The 15,937-nt window shown below is 38.4% G+C and overlaps 1 pseudogene; it reads left to right on the top strand.

Moving 5' to 3' along the window:
• Positions 1 to 12,035: 12,035 nt before the first annotated feature.
• On the top strand, positions 12,036 to 14,803 carry LOC142837046 (small ribosomal subunit protein uS17-like; annotated as a pseudogene).
• The last annotated feature ends 1,134 nt before the right edge of the window (positions 14,804 to 15,937 follow it).

Here is a 15,937-nt window from a genome sequence, read left to right as displayed (position 1 = left end):
AGAAGCATGTTTTTATAGTTTTACAGAATAAAAGTCATAAATCAAGGGGCTAGAGAGATGGCTCATAGGTTAAAAGAAGTGGCTGTTCTTCCAGAGGCCACAGGTTCGAACCCCAGCACCCACATGGCTCACAACTGTCTGTCACTCTAGTTCCCAACTCCTTCACATAGGCATGCGCACAGGCCAAACACCAAATGCACGTTTAAAGTAAATGATAAGTCAAAGCAAGTTAAAATATGTTGGTGGGTACATCAAAGAGGCCGGTATATCAAGATTGGGGAAGGCTTTCTCTAAGCTCAGGGTGCTATCTGATAGCATTCTTAGCTTTTGGGTTGGTTGAAGCTAATTGCCTGATAAGTTAATAAATACTAAAAGCTTTTTATTTTTATCTATTGTCACAAGATATTGATTCCAACACAAGAGGGGGTGTTGCAATGAATGGCATCTTTGGAGAGCCAGAATTTAGCCCAACATGAGAGAATTAGCCTCTGGATCTGCAATATTCCAGTCTCCTCAGTGCTGAAATTCTATTCAGTCTCTCTAGACGCAGAACCCTTTCAGTTTTCCTGCACCACCAGATGTGGCTTCTTTTCAAAAGTTTTCCTTCACAAAGTCTACCAGGCAAAGCAGACAGGATCCTTCACCACCATACTTTTTCCCCACCTAGCATTCTTTCAAATACAGATTTCCTGGGAGAAGATTCATCAAATCACCAAGGGAAAATTGTAGTGCTTTCTCTAATTTGTGACAGCTTCTTTGGCTCTTTGATTCCTTATCTAAAAGGAATCAGAACTAGGATTGTAGCTCAGTGATCAGCACTGACTATCATGGATACACCATTTAACACTCAGAAGCCTGAGGGCACAAGGATGTGGCAAAATTGATTAAATAAAAAAAAAAGCAGGACAACCTATAAAAGACTCCAGAGTTATTAGGGTCTAGAACTGGATTGTGTATGTTTTGAAAATTCCCACCAATTGCCCATACTTGTTTAAGTTGAAGGATGCAATTGAAATTATTCATTTTTAAAGTTTTTTTTAGATAAATTGTTATGGAAAGACAGAAATTTAAACCATCAAAAACTAACAAAATTGCCCAGGCTATAGTGGCACATATCTTTATTCCCAGCACTCAAGAGGCAGACTTATCTCTGAGTTTGAGGCCAACATGGTCTACAGAGCAAGTTCAGAACAGCCAGAACTGTTACACAGAGAAACTCTGTCAGGAAAAAAAAGTAGCAAAATATTAGTACCTATTTCATGTGAACTCCGTATGAATAAAAACAAACAAACCTCTAGAGCAAAAAGACACATTTCAAGAACTCTTAAGAAAATAATTTTAAATATGCGTTTCTAATGTGCCCTTTTATAAGGATATCTTATAACAATGTTTTGTAACTGTATTCATTAGCTCCTTTTGTATCTTACCCTTTTCACAGCTTGGATCTATCTGATGTTAGCAATAGAATTCAGGGCTGTACACATGGCCAGTAGGCACTTCTCTGCCACTGAACTGCTTTCCTCAACCACCTTATTAAAAGCCATTGTGATCTGACAGTCCCTGCCTTCCACCGATCTCTGGTTAATCACTTCTTCACCAGAAAGCTACCTCCAGTCTCAGAACAAGTTGCTGCTTCTCATATCCTTCTTAAAACAGTTCAAACACAAATTACATATAATCACTCTGGATTGAATGACTTCCTTCATGTCTTAGAAAATTTCAAATGTGTACTTTCTCATCAAATACACTTAGGGCCGATGCCTTATGGAAAAACCAGGGAAGCAAAGCTGAAGGCAGAGACAAGTTTGAAGACTACTAAATCTGTCTAAGTAGGAAAGATACAGATAAGTAAGTGATCTAGTAACTTACATGGGCAGCAAAATCAATCGGAAGTTGATGAAATAGACAATGTTAGTGGTCAGATAATGACCTTGGATACCTAAATAGTGGTAGGATCCACATATAAATTACTATCCCATACATCCATTAACAACTTCCATTTCACGATTCCTAATTGTTGTTCTGGTTTGCTTCTAGTTCTTTATTGTTTGTTTGTTTGTTTGTTTGTTTCTCTGGCAAGGTCTCACTGTATAGCTCTGGCTTGCTTGGAACTCACAAAGATCAGCCTGCCTCTGCTTTCTAAGTGCTGGGATTAAAGGCATGTACCACCACGCCTGGCATGTTTTGGCCCTTGTTATCAAGAACCAAACACTTATATAAAGGGCATTGGTTGGTTCTGTGTTCTTACATTATTAAATTATTTGATACGATGATGACAATCACACATATAATCAGTAAGTAGTATGTTGTCAACCCCAAAGAACTTGAACATCAAAAGGGATAAGATATAGCTTATCACAGAGCCAAATATGAGTTACCATGACATTCAAACATAAATTTAGGTCACTCCATATTCCATGTTCCAATGAGGTAACAATTTCATGAATTTTTCATAATAACAGAAGAAAGAAAGCCATAAATATCCGTGATCGAATGCTTAAAAGAAATTCCACACTTGCTCAGACTTGAGAAATAGATATTTATTTAGCGGTAAACTCACAAATCAGAATCCTCTGCTTGACCAGTTGGATCATGCCATCTAAAATGAGTAGCCAGCAGAAAGGAGCAAGGAGAAGGAAAAAAGGGACAGACCCAGATTTTTCATCGACGTATATAGTATAAGAGACCACGCCCCAGTAGGCGGGTAGTTACAAGCTGCAGGTCTTCCTATAGCACCTCCCCCTTTTGTTTAAATAAGAGAGTTCTAAGCCTAATACAAAATTATATACAAATATTCTATTCTAACTAGCTTAAGTCTTGTATAATAAATAACTTGGCCAAGTCATGAGAGGAAATTAACTATAATTATCTAGTCTTCAACCCCATCAAAGATCAGAGAAGGGAAATAATATTACTTGAGTAAGTAGGAAGTACAATCAAGCAACTTCCAAAATGTGCAACAAATGACAGAGACAACTGGCTACCTGGGCAATCACCCAACATCTCATTTGCAATGTTGAAGCAACCAACTTTGGCTAAGGCCTAGAATAACTGACAGACCATTTTCAAAGGGAAGAAATTTTACAAAACCATCTTACCCTGTCTTGGTAAGATTTGACAGTCCTGCTTATCCATTTCTGGATACTATATATCTTGGAAGTGTTTGAGGCATGGGCATTTCTTTGCCCAAAGGCCAGTTTTTTGCCAAGAAGAAAACAAGCTCCAAGTGGAGTGTCTTCGGTGCTCAACATTCTCTCAGAATAAGATCTGTGCTGCCAGGAGCAATTGTGTCTCATTTCAAAAGAACTCTAAATTATTTAAATGCCCTTTTCTACAGCTCTTTGAGGTGGTTGAAGATTATCTATCTATGCAGAATATAATTTCTATGTATCTAAAGAACCTTATTAGTCTAAATATAAGTATGTAGTGTGGAGCAGCAGGGCGCTTCCCGCTGCACGGCTCCTGCAAGGCTAACTTTACCCAAAATAATTGCATGGAAACTGTATTCTTTTAAACACTGCTTGGCCCATTAGCTCTAGCCTCTTACTGGCTAATTCTCACATCTTGATTAACCCATATCTAATAATGTGTGTAGCACCACGAGGTGGTGGCTTACCAGTAAGATCTTAACCTGCATCCATCTTGGAGAGAAGAGCTATGGAGACTGACTGAATCTGCTTCTTTCTCCCAGTATTCTGTTCTGTCTACTCTGCCTACCTAATTTTCTGTCCTATCAAAGGCCAAGCAGTTTCTTCATTAATTAACCAATTAAAGCAACAGATAGATACAAGACCCACCTCTATCATAAATATAACAAACATAGATGACTATTGATCTATAATTCTTAATACCTATATAACTTAAAGACTAAGACAATAAACAACTGTGCAATAAATGAGGACAATGACCTCCAAATATAAACAATGTATAAGTATCTTGATCAGAGGTAGAAATGTACATTGCAATATGGTAAATATATATATATCAATATATACAAAATATTTTAAACAGAGGTAGAAGCATGCATGCATACAATAGTCATTATAATTTAACTTTGTATCAATATACAAGAATCTCTACCAATGTAATTGTTTATAAATAATAACTCACAAGTATTCACTCTATTACTCACTATTATTATTAGTGTGAGTAAGCTCATATCAATCTATTATCCCATTCAATTTTCTTTTTTTCAAAAGGATCTCTGAGCTTATAAAATTTCCCCCAACCCCCAACCCTATACCAATCATAATTAGACCCTAAATGATGTCCCTAACCCTGAAGACTAACTTTGTTGGGTGGGGGATGTCGTCTTCTAGAATTACTTCCAGCTATCATGGGGGCAACATTCTTTCTATGGGATCCTATTAAAGTAAAATGATGGTTAAGTTTCAAAATTAATGTCTGGTATGATTGCAAATAGTCTCTGAGTATTTTGAAGAGGTCTTGCCAGAATGTTGTAAAAATGTGCACCATTTCACCTAACCAGGTTGGAACCGTCTTGTGCAGTTGGTACCCAAATCAGGTCTTGTAGTAGTGCTATCAGCATCATGACGTCATATCAACCAGGTGGAGTTGTTGTTGTGGGGCCCCATCTTCTTCCTGGATACTTCAAAGATTACTGCAGGAAAATTCATTGTTCATTGCAGAAAACTTAAGCATTATTTATATAGACATATACAGACATATATATTCAATGAAAGGTACGATAAAGACAAAAATAGATATCAAGAAAAGTAAAATTTTTTCTAAATTCTTTTTTCTTTCTGTTCCATATCATGGCTCCTGACATGAGACAAAAACTCCAGATTTTTCTTTTAACAATATGCTTAGATTTAAAGAAGGATAGAGTCATTGTCCTACACAAAACCAGCTCTTTATACACTCTATCATTTATACTTATGAAACATATTTGATTTTTTTGATGATTCTTATTGGGTACTTAATTTTTCATTGGTCATTATTCAAACAGCCAGGGTTTCTTAACTTTTTGAAGATGAGTGTTTTCCTGCAAAAACAAGAACAGAACCTGCCCCCATTCTATATGCTTTCCTCACCACCTGTATGGGCATCATCATTGTGGATGAGCTGTCATTTCTTCTTTCCAAGAGGTTTCTCTTCTTCAAACCAAATCTTTATTCATTTTGATGGCATCCATAATTTTTTTCTCCTGTGGAAACAAGAGCAAAACCCCTTCCACAGTGCAGCACATCTCCTGGCTTTCTCATTAGCGTTAAGAAAATTCAAGGTTGGGCTGGAGAGATGGCTCAGCAGTTAAGAGCACTGTCTGCTCTTCCAAAGGTCTTGAGTTCAATTCCCAGCAACCACATGGTGGCTCACAACCATCTGGAATGAAGTCTATCTCTTCTGGCCTGCAGGCATACAAGTAGACAGAATATTGTATACATAATAAATAAATACATTAAAAAAGAAAGAAAGAAAATTCAAGGTTAATAAAGCATTATGTAATCTATTTCTGGGGGCATTTTCCACCTCTTTTTCTTTATTTAATATATCCATTATACTTCGATTTGATCTTTCTATAATTGCTTGACCTGTAGGATTGTTTGGTATACCTGTAACATGTATAATATTATAATAAGCAAAAAACTGTTTTATTTTCCTAGAGACATATGCTGGACCATTATATGTCTTTATTTGTGCAGGTATACCCATGATGGCCATGACTTCTAATAAATGTGTGATTACTGAATCAGCCTTTTCTGAGCTTAAAGCAGTTGCCCGCTGAAACCCTGAATGAGTGTCAATGGTGTGGTGTACATATTTTAATTTTCCAAATTCTGCAAAGTGGAACACATCCATCTGCCAGATTTCCTTTGAGTACTCTCTGGGTTAGTCCCTGTAGGTAGCAGTGTTTGGTTATAGAAAGGGCAAGTAGGGCATCTCTTTATAATCTCCTTAGCTTGCTGCCATGTAATGGAAAACTCTTTCTATAAATCTTTGCTATTGACGAGGTGTTTTTTATGAAATTCTGAGGCCTACAACATGCTACCAATCAATAATTGATCAATTTCTGCATTACCTGTGCTAGAGGACCTGGCAGACCCGTATGGGATCAGATGTGTGTTATGTACATAGGACAAAGCCAATTCCTGATTATATCCTGCACCTGGATAAATAATGAAATCAATTCTATATCATTTGGTATAAATTCAGCAGTTTCAATATGCAAGACAACTCTTTCTACATATTGTGAATCAGTAACTATATTAAGAGGTTCGTTAGAATCCCTTAACACCATGAGAACAGCATATAATTCTGCCTTCTGCTTTGTTTAACTTGAGATATGTATGGTTCCAGTTCCTAGCAATTGAACGTCTGCCTCATGAAGAAGCCAATTTGGATGCTAAGATTCTGGAGTGATGATACTCATAGCTGCTCCTGTGTCTATCAAGCCAACAATTACAGTTACATTTATATACATTCTTAGCTTTGGTCTCTGATCATTTATAGAAGTTTGCCAGAATATACATTTCTCATTTCCTATTTGAATTTTTAACTTATCCTCCAAATTTGTGCCATCATTTAAAACAGTATCATCTTGCACAGAAAGTTCTGGATTTTTTAATTTTTACTGGTATGACATGTCCTTCACAGTTACTAGGAATGACTTGGCCACTTTTGGCCTGGGGGCCTGCGAGAGGCCCCTGAAGGAGTTTCCCGATGGTATTGGGTTGCCATGTCTGTCTGTTGTTGATCTACATTCATTGGTCCAATGTCAGCCTTTACCACATCTACATATACCTGAAGGCTGAGGTGTCCTATTTTTACCATTATATCTAGAAATTCCTTGCCTACAATCCCTTCTCAGATGTCCTTTTATTTATTTATTTTTTGATTTTTCTAGCCAGGGTTTCTTCGTAGCTTTTGGTTCCTGTCCTGGAACTAGCTCTTGTAGACCAGGCTGGCCTTGAACTCACAGAGATCCACCTGCCTCTGCCTCCCGAGTGCTGGGATTAAAGGCGTGTAAAACATTTGGCAGTTTGATATTTCCTCATTACTTTGAGGCATCAAGTCTCTTGTCCTCATTCTGCACCTGTTTTAATGTTCTCCTTTAAAGATAGCATCTTCTCCTTGGACTTCTCTTGAATATCGTGTAGATTGCCATCCTGGAGGTACATTCTGTCTGTTAATTTATCAAAACTTTTTTGATAACTTTTGAATGTCAAATTCAACAATATGAATTCTTTCAGATAACTTCCTAGTACCTTTAGATATGGAGTCAATTCTGTATATCATAATATCCATTGTTCAGATAGCCTCTGATTTTTGATTATATTAATCCTGTCAACTAGCTGTTCATTATTAGTCCATAAAGATTGTATCATTCCTATGAGTTCCTTAATGATAGAATATGGAGAAGAAAACTGAAACCTATTAATCAATAAATTGAGGTATCCCCATAGTCATATAAGCCTAGCATAACAAAATCCATAGTATTAGCAAAGAAAGCACTGAAAGTCGCATTGGAAATGAAATCTGCCATGTTACCTGTTATCCAGCAGATGGCGGGGTTGCTAAGTCGCAACTAGAATCAATGCAATGGGTGACAGGAACGGTGCTGTTTTAGTGTTTGTTGTGGTACTTGCTAAAGACTGGGAAATATGAGCTGCTCAACAAATTAAATGTAACTAATTCAATTCAATACAAAGAACAAGAAACCCAGAATCCAAGGACAGAGAATAGAAACCTGGAAGCTGCACATGCTGCCACATGACAAAGAATCACTGCTTGCACTCTGGCTTGTGCTGCATAAGCGCTGCAAATCCCATTGTGACTGGGATTTTACAAAACAAACAAATAAACAAACAAACAAAAACAAACGCTCAGGCAAGAGAGCAAGCCAGGTGGGCAGAGACCGTCTAGGCCCGTGGAGCAGCTCAACAGCTTGCCCAGGAGGCATGCAGTTTAAATCCACATGGGTGCCAAATGTGACCGGACGCATAAAAGAAATCCCATATTATCTCAGACTTGAGAAATAGTTATTTATTTAGGGGTAAACTCACAAATCAGAAACCTCCACTTGACCAGTTGGATCATGCCATCCAAAATGAGCAGCTGGCGGAAAGGGGAAGAAGAAAAGGGACAGACCCAGATTTTTCTTCCATGTATATAGTATAAGAGGCCATGCCTCAGTAGTCAGGTACATACAAGCTACAGGTTTTTACAGCAAATAACATAATTTTTAATACATTGGTGTATTAAATACATTTAATACATCAGGTAGGTAGGTTTTAGCAAATCAGGAAAATGTCAACTTTAGATCTTAGGCTCAGTGTGACAGCATTCTTGGCCCTTTGGCTGGCTGGAAACTAGGAGTCTGTACATCCCAAAGGATTTACCAAATGATCACAAAAGATGTCACATACTGTTGAGGGAGCTGCAGGCCTCTTCCCACAGCCTGGCTCCCAGCTGCCTGGCTAGCTTATGCCCCAAAATAACAACACACAAATTGTATTAATTTAAACACTGCCTGGCCCATTTGCTCTAGCTTCTTACTGGCTAATTCTTACATCGTGATTACCCATTTCTATTAATGTGTGTAGCACCCCAAGGTGCGCTTACTGGGAAGATTCTAGCCTACATCCATCTTGGGTCGGAGCTTCATCGCATCTGACCAAGAGAGCAGGGCTAAGGCGTATGAGCTCACTTCCTCTTCCTCCCAGTATTCTGTTCTGTTTACTCCACCCACCTAAAGGCTGGCCTGTCAAATGGGCCAAGGCAGTTTCTTTGTTAGCCAATGACCCTCCTCCATCAACATACCATATAGAGGAAGGCACTAAATGACTTAATATTAAGGGAGCTAAAAAATAACCCAAGATAGCCTAGCAAAATTCTTCACAGAACTTGAAAGAACATCCAAACACAAATGAATATACCTTCTCAGCACCTCATGGAACCTTCTCAAAAAATGATCACATACTTGGTAACAAAGCAAACTGCCAAGATACAAAAGAATGTAGTAATCTCCTGTGTCTTATCAGATCACCATGTATTAAAGTTAGAATTTAATAACAATACTACTCTCAGAAAACCTACAAAGTTATAGGAATTGAACAGTGAACTACTGAACCACCCCTGGGTCAAGGAAAAAATAAGAAAAAAATTAAAGACATCCTAGAATTCAACAAAAATGAAGGCACAACATATCCAAACCTATGGGACACTATGAAATCAGTGCTAAGAAGAAAGTTCATAGCACTAAGTACCCACATAAAGAAAATAGAGAAAGCTCACATTAGTGACTTAACAGCACACCTGAAAGCTCTAAAACAAAAAGAAACAGACTCACCCAGACAGAGTAGAAAACAGGAAATAATCAAATTGAGGACTGAAATCAACAACATAGAAACAAAGAAAACAATACAAAGAATCAATGAAACAAAGAGGTGGGTCTTTGAGAACATCAACAAAGTAGACAAACCCTTATCCAAACTAATCAAAAGACAAGACAGATCATCTGAATTAACAAAACCAGAAATGAAAAGGGGAACAGAACAACAGACACTGAGGAAATTCAGAGAATCATTAGGTCATATTACAAAAACTGTACTCAACAAAATTGGAAAATTAAAAGAAATGAACAATTTTCTAGATAGATACCATATACCAAAATTAAATTAAGACCAGGTGAACAATTTAAATAGACTTATAAACTGCAAGGAAATAGAAACTGTAATCAAAAATCTCCCAACCAAAAAAAGCCCAGAGCCATATGGTTTTAGTGCAGAATTCTCAGAACTTCCAAGAAGAACTAATACCTATACTCCTTAAAGTGTTCCACATAATAGAAACAGAAGGATCATTGCCAAACTCTTTTTATGAGACTGCAGTTACCCTGATACCAAAACCACACAAAGACTCAAACATGAGAGAGAACCACAGACCAATATCACTCATGAACATGGATGCAAAAATACTCAATAAAATACTAACAAGCCAAATCCAAGACCACATCAAAAAAAAATCATCCACAATGATCAAGTAGGCTTTATCCCAGAAGTGCAGGGCTGGTGCAACATATGAAAATCTATCAATGTAATCCATCATATAAATAAACTTAAAAAAAATACCATATGATCATCTCATTAGATGCTGAAAAAGCATTCTACAAAATCCAACACTCCTTCATGAGTTTTAGAGAGATCAGGGATACAAGGAATATATCTAAACATTAAAAGCAATAAACAGCAAGACATCATCAAATTAAATGAAGAAAAACTCAAAGCAATTCCACTAAAATCAGGAACAAGACAAAGCTGATCACTCTCTCTACATCTCTTCAACATAGTTCTTAAAGTTTTAGCTATAGCAATTAGACAACAAAAGAAGATCAAGGGGATTCAAATTGGAAAGGAAGAAGTCAAATGTTTGGTATTTGCAGATGCTATGGTAGTATATATAAGAGAACCCCTACAGCTGATAAATACCTTCCGTGATGTGGCAGGATACAAGATCAACTCAAAAAATATCAGTAACCTTCCTATATACAAATGATAAAGACACAGTGAGGGAAATCAGAGAAACATCACCTTTCACAATAGCCACAAATCACATAACCTTGGGGTAACACTAACCAAAGAAGTTAAAAACCTATTTGGCAAGAACTTTAAGTCTTTGAAGAAAGAAATTAAAGAAGATACCAAAAAATGGAAAGATCTCTCATGCTCTTAGATAAGTAGGATAAACATGATAAAAATGGCAATCCTACCAAAAGCAATCCATAGATTCAAGGCAATCCCCATCAAAATCCCAACACAATTCTTCACAGACCTTGAAAGAATAATACTCATCTTCATATGGAAAAACAAAAATCCCAGGATAGCCAAAACTTACAGAGGTATCACCATCCCTGACATCAAGCTCTATTACAGAGTTACAGTAATGAAAACAGCTTGGTATTGGCATAAAAACAGAGAGGTTGACCAATGTAATCCAATCAAAGACTGGGATATTAATCCACATACCTATGAACATGGATATTTGATAAAGAAACTAAAATTATACAATGGAAAAAAAAGTATCTTCAACAAACGTTTCTAGCATAACAGGATGCCAACATGTAGAAGAATGAAAATAGATCTATATCTATCACTATGCACAAAACTCAAGTCCAAATGGATTAAAGACCTCAATATAAATCCAACCACATTGAACCTGATAGAGGAGAAAGTGGGAAGTAATCTTCAATGCATGGGTACAGGAGACCACTTTCTAAATATAACACCAGTAGCATGGACTCTTAGAGCAACAATAAGTAAATGGGACCTCCTGAAACTGAGAAGATTCTGTAAAGCAAAGGACACAGTAAATAAGACAAAAAGGCAACCTAGAATGGGAAAAGATTTTCACCAACACCACATTAGACAAAGGACTGATCTCCAAAATATATAAAGCACTCAAGTAATCAGACATCAAAACTCTAAATAACCTAATTAAAAAATGGGGTACAGAACTAAACAGAGAATTCTCAACAGAAGAATTTCAAATGGCAAAACATACTTAAAGAAATGTTTAACATTTCTAGCCATCAGAGAAATGCAAATCAAAACAACTCTGAGATACCATCTTACACCTGTCAGAATGACTAAGATCAAAAACAGCAATGATAGCTTATGCTGGAGAGGATGTGTAGTAAGGGGAACACTCATCCATTGCTGGTGGGAATGCAAACTTGTACAATGACTTTGGAAATAAGTATGGCAGTTTCTCAGAAAATTGGGAATCAACCAACCTCCCAATCCAGCAATACCTTGGGCACCTACCCAAAAGATGCTCAATTATACTACAAAGGTATTTGTTCAGATATGTTCATAGCAGCATTATTTGTAATTATCAGAGCATGGAGACAACCTAGATGCCCCTCAACTGAAGAATAGATAAAGAAAATGTTGCAATTTACATATTAGAGTATTACTCAATGGTAAAAAAACAATGACATCTTGAATTTTGTATGCAAATGGATGGAATTTGAAAACACCATCCTGCTTTCTTTTCCTCAGGCTGCCAGGAAGATGGAGGACATTCAGACCGAATGTGCTTACCCAAAGAAGCCCACAATCTTTCAAAACAAGAAGCGTGTTCTGCTTGGAGAAACTGGCAAGGAAAAATGTAACATGAGGACCTGTTATTTGGGGTTTCTGTCCTGCCCAATTCCCACAGCCATTAAGCCCCAAAGAAATCACACAGAGAGGTTTATATTAATGATAAACTGATTGACCCATTAGCTCAGGTTTCTTATTAACTCTTATAACTTATATTAACCCATTATTCTTATCTATGTTTGCCACATGGCTCGGTATGGGATCTTTTGCAGCGGGGCAGGTCATATCTTCTTTCTTTGGTGTCTGGACAGGATTGGGGAAAGAGCTTCCTTCTTTCCAGAATACTGTTCTCATTGCCCTGCCTCTACTTCCTGTCAGGTTGTCCCACCTATACTTCCAGCCTGGCTACGGGCCAATCAGCATGTATTTAAAACATATTTGACAGAATACGGAATTGTCCCACACCATTTCCCCCTCTTTTTTTAAAAACAAAAACAAGAACATCCATAGTCCATTTTTGGGGAATGTGAGTGTAGTTTTTCTCACTATTTCCGGCTGGTTAGGGATGCTGATAATTTTGTGGAGACCTAAAGAATATTTAGAATTATGATTAAGTCCTGATTAGAGTATCCTATGTGTCTTGATCATCTCAAAGCAGCAGTCTTGAATCTGTTTTGGATGTGGAACTCAGACATCTGGACCATCTGTTTCTACCAGAGATTTCTCAGGTGTTCTTCCTTGATCAAACATGATTTTTCTTGATTCAGAATGAATCCACAGCCTCTAATTTCTGTGGAAACAAAAGCAAAATGTCTTATCCAAAGTAAGATACCTTTTTACTTCAATTTTGAAGTCGAGGTAATTTCAAAATACCTATCTTGGATTAATTTAGCAGCATTTATAAACAAGTATCTTTAGCAGGTGTTGCTCCTTCCTCGGTATTCAAAGAATTTAAGGAAAGCACACTAACATACAGTATTCAGATTCTCTGTGCGTTTTCCATCTTTATGCGGCTTTATTTTCAACTCTATTTCTTTTATTTTTATTTTTGACTTTTTGAGACAGGGTTTCTGTGTATCTTTGTCCTGGAACTCACTCTGTAGAACAGACTGTCCTTGAACTCACAGAGATCCACCTGTCTCTGCCTTCCCTGTGCTGGGATAAAAGGTGTATGCTACCACACCTTGAACTCACAGAGATCTCTCTGCCTCTGCCTCCCAAGTGTTGGGATTAAAGGTGTGTACCACCACACCCAACTGCTCTCTCTCTTTCTTTTTTATTTTAAGGACTTTAACCTTTATCTTTTCTCTCCCAAGCCAGCATATATTTTTAAACACACAGTAAACCATTTTTTTCTTTGAATCTCTCTTTACTGTATATCTCTTTTTCTGACCACATGAGTCTTTAATTTACCAAACAATATGGGTAGGATTAAAGCCGTGGCTCTGATGGCTGTATCCATCCCATTCCTTAGCTTTCTGAGATTCCAGCCTCATGGCAGAGGTACTGGCTTTAGCCATGTTTATTGTCGTAACTCTATGGTATTTCAAGGTCTCTGCCACCAAGCAAGCTGCAGCAGGCTGCTCACAAGCCACACCAAATGCTCCATAGTCAGACTGCCTGCCTGAAAGAGTCACAGTTTGCCCTGGCAGGATGGCCCAGAGAGCCGGCATTTTAAAACAGTGTGGCTTTTTTCCTGCTATGGCTGAAAACCAAAAAGCATGTGGTTGGCTTTTCATTAACACTATGTAAGTGTTTCGTGGCAGGACCTCTTAAAATAGCTGCAAGGTTTTGCAGCTAAAGCTGAGTGAGGAAGTCTCTGTTAAATGAGAGCACTTGCTTGCCTCTAGCAAGCAGAGCAGACCCAAGAAATTGCTGCTACCAAGAAGCCATGCATGATTCTGTTATTTTGTTCTAGAATTACTTCCCAAGCTGTCTCAGGCTTTATGTGGAAGCAGTTGTCCATATGGGCACCATTCTGTAACATGAGGGTCTGCTTATTGGGGTTTCTGTCCTGCCCAGTTCCCACAGCCATTAAGCCCCAAAGAAATCACACAGAGAGGTTTATATTAATGATAAACTAATTGGCCCATTAGCTCAGGCTTCTTATTAACTCTTATAACTTATATTAACCCATTATTCTTATCTATGTTAGCCACATGGCTCAGTACAGTACCCTTTTCAGCAGGGCAGGTCATATCTTCCTTCTTGGTGTCTGGACAGGCTTGGGGAAAGCGCTTCCTTCTTCCCAGAATACTCCTGTTCTCATTTCCCTGCCTTCCTGTCGGGTTGTCCCACCTATATTTCATGCCTGGCTATGGGCCAATCAGAGTTTATTTAAAACATAATTGACAGAATACAGAATTGTCCCACACCAGACAAACTCCCTTGGTACTACAAAAACATTGATCTAGGCTTCAAGACGCCCAAGGAGGCCATTGAGGACACCTACATTGACAAGAAATGCCCGCTCACTGACAACATCTCCATCTGAGGTCAGATTCGGTCTGGTGTCATGACCATAACGAAGATGCAGAGGACCATTGTCATCCGCCTGGACTATCTTCATTACATCTGAAAGAAATGCTACAAGAACATGTCTGTGCACCTGTCCCCCATTTCAGGGATGTACAGATCGGCGACATTGTCACTGTGGGGAAGTGCAGGCCCCTGTGAGTTTCAACATACTCAAGGTCACTAAGGCTGCTGGCACCAAGAAGCAGTTCCAGAAGTTCTGAGGGCGCTTTGGCCAGCTCCCTGGAACAAATAAAGTTATAGTCTGGCTCACAAAAAAAGAAAGAAAAGAAAAAAAAAGAAAACACTATTCTGAGTGAGTTAACCCAGAGCTAAAAAGATGAATATGGTATGTAATCACTTATAAGTGGATACTAGCTATAAACAAAAGGATATTGAGCATATAGTTCATGATCCTAGAGAAGCTAAGTAATAAGGTAAACCCTAAGAAAAACATATAGATCCACCTGGAAAATGGAAACAGACAAGATCACCTGATAAAATTGGGAGCATGGGGGTGGAGCAGAGAAGTGAGGGTGGAAGGGGAAGGGGAGGAGAGAAAGGGAGAGGTGAAGAGAACTTGAGGAAATGGGATAGTTGAGATGGAGGGAGGATAGAGATAAGAGCAAGGAAAGAGATATATTGACTGTGGGAGCCATTATAGGGCTAGCAAGAAACCTAGCTCTAGAGAAACTCCCAGGAATCCCACAAGTATAATCCCAGTTAAGACCCTAAGCAATAGAGGAGAGGGGGCCCGATCTTGAATTGCCCTGTAGTCAGACTGATGAATTTCTTAAATATCACCATAGAACCTTCATCCAGCAACTGATGGAAACAGAAGCATAGACCCGCATCAGTGCATTGGACTGAGCTCCCAAAATCCGTTGAAGAGCAGAAGGAAGAGAATATGAGCAAAGAGGTCAGGACCATGATGGGTTCACCCACTGAAACAGTCTACCTGAGCTAATGGGAGCTCATCAACTCCAACTGGACTGGGAATGAACAAGCATAGGACCAAACTTGTTCCTCTGAATGTGGTTGACAGTCGCATGGCTGGGGCAGACTGAGGGGCCACTGGCATTGGCACCAGAATTTATCCCTACTGCATGTGCTGAATTTTTGGGAACCTATTCAATTTGGATGATACCTTGGTCAGCCTATATATAGTAGCAAGGGAGTGGATAGAGGTGGAGTGGGAGGGTATGTGGAGCGAATGGAAGAAGGGGGTAGTGAACTTGGATTAGTATATATAATGAAAAAATATAGTTTTCTTTTTTTTAAAAAAATGTTGTTTTGGAATTTTGATGGTTGTAGAAGGAGCTGCGGGCCACTTCCCGCTGCCCATCTCCCAGCCGCCT

The sequence above is a fragment of the Microtus pennsylvanicus genome, chromosome 17 (assembly GCF_037038515.1).
Source record: "Microtus pennsylvanicus isolate mMicPen1 chromosome 17, mMicPen1.hap1, whole genome shotgun sequence".
Taxonomy (NCBI): domain Eukaryota; kingdom Metazoa; phylum Chordata; class Mammalia; order Rodentia; family Cricetidae; genus Microtus; species Microtus pennsylvanicus.
This window is presented reverse-complemented; position numbering and strand designations above follow the sequence as displayed.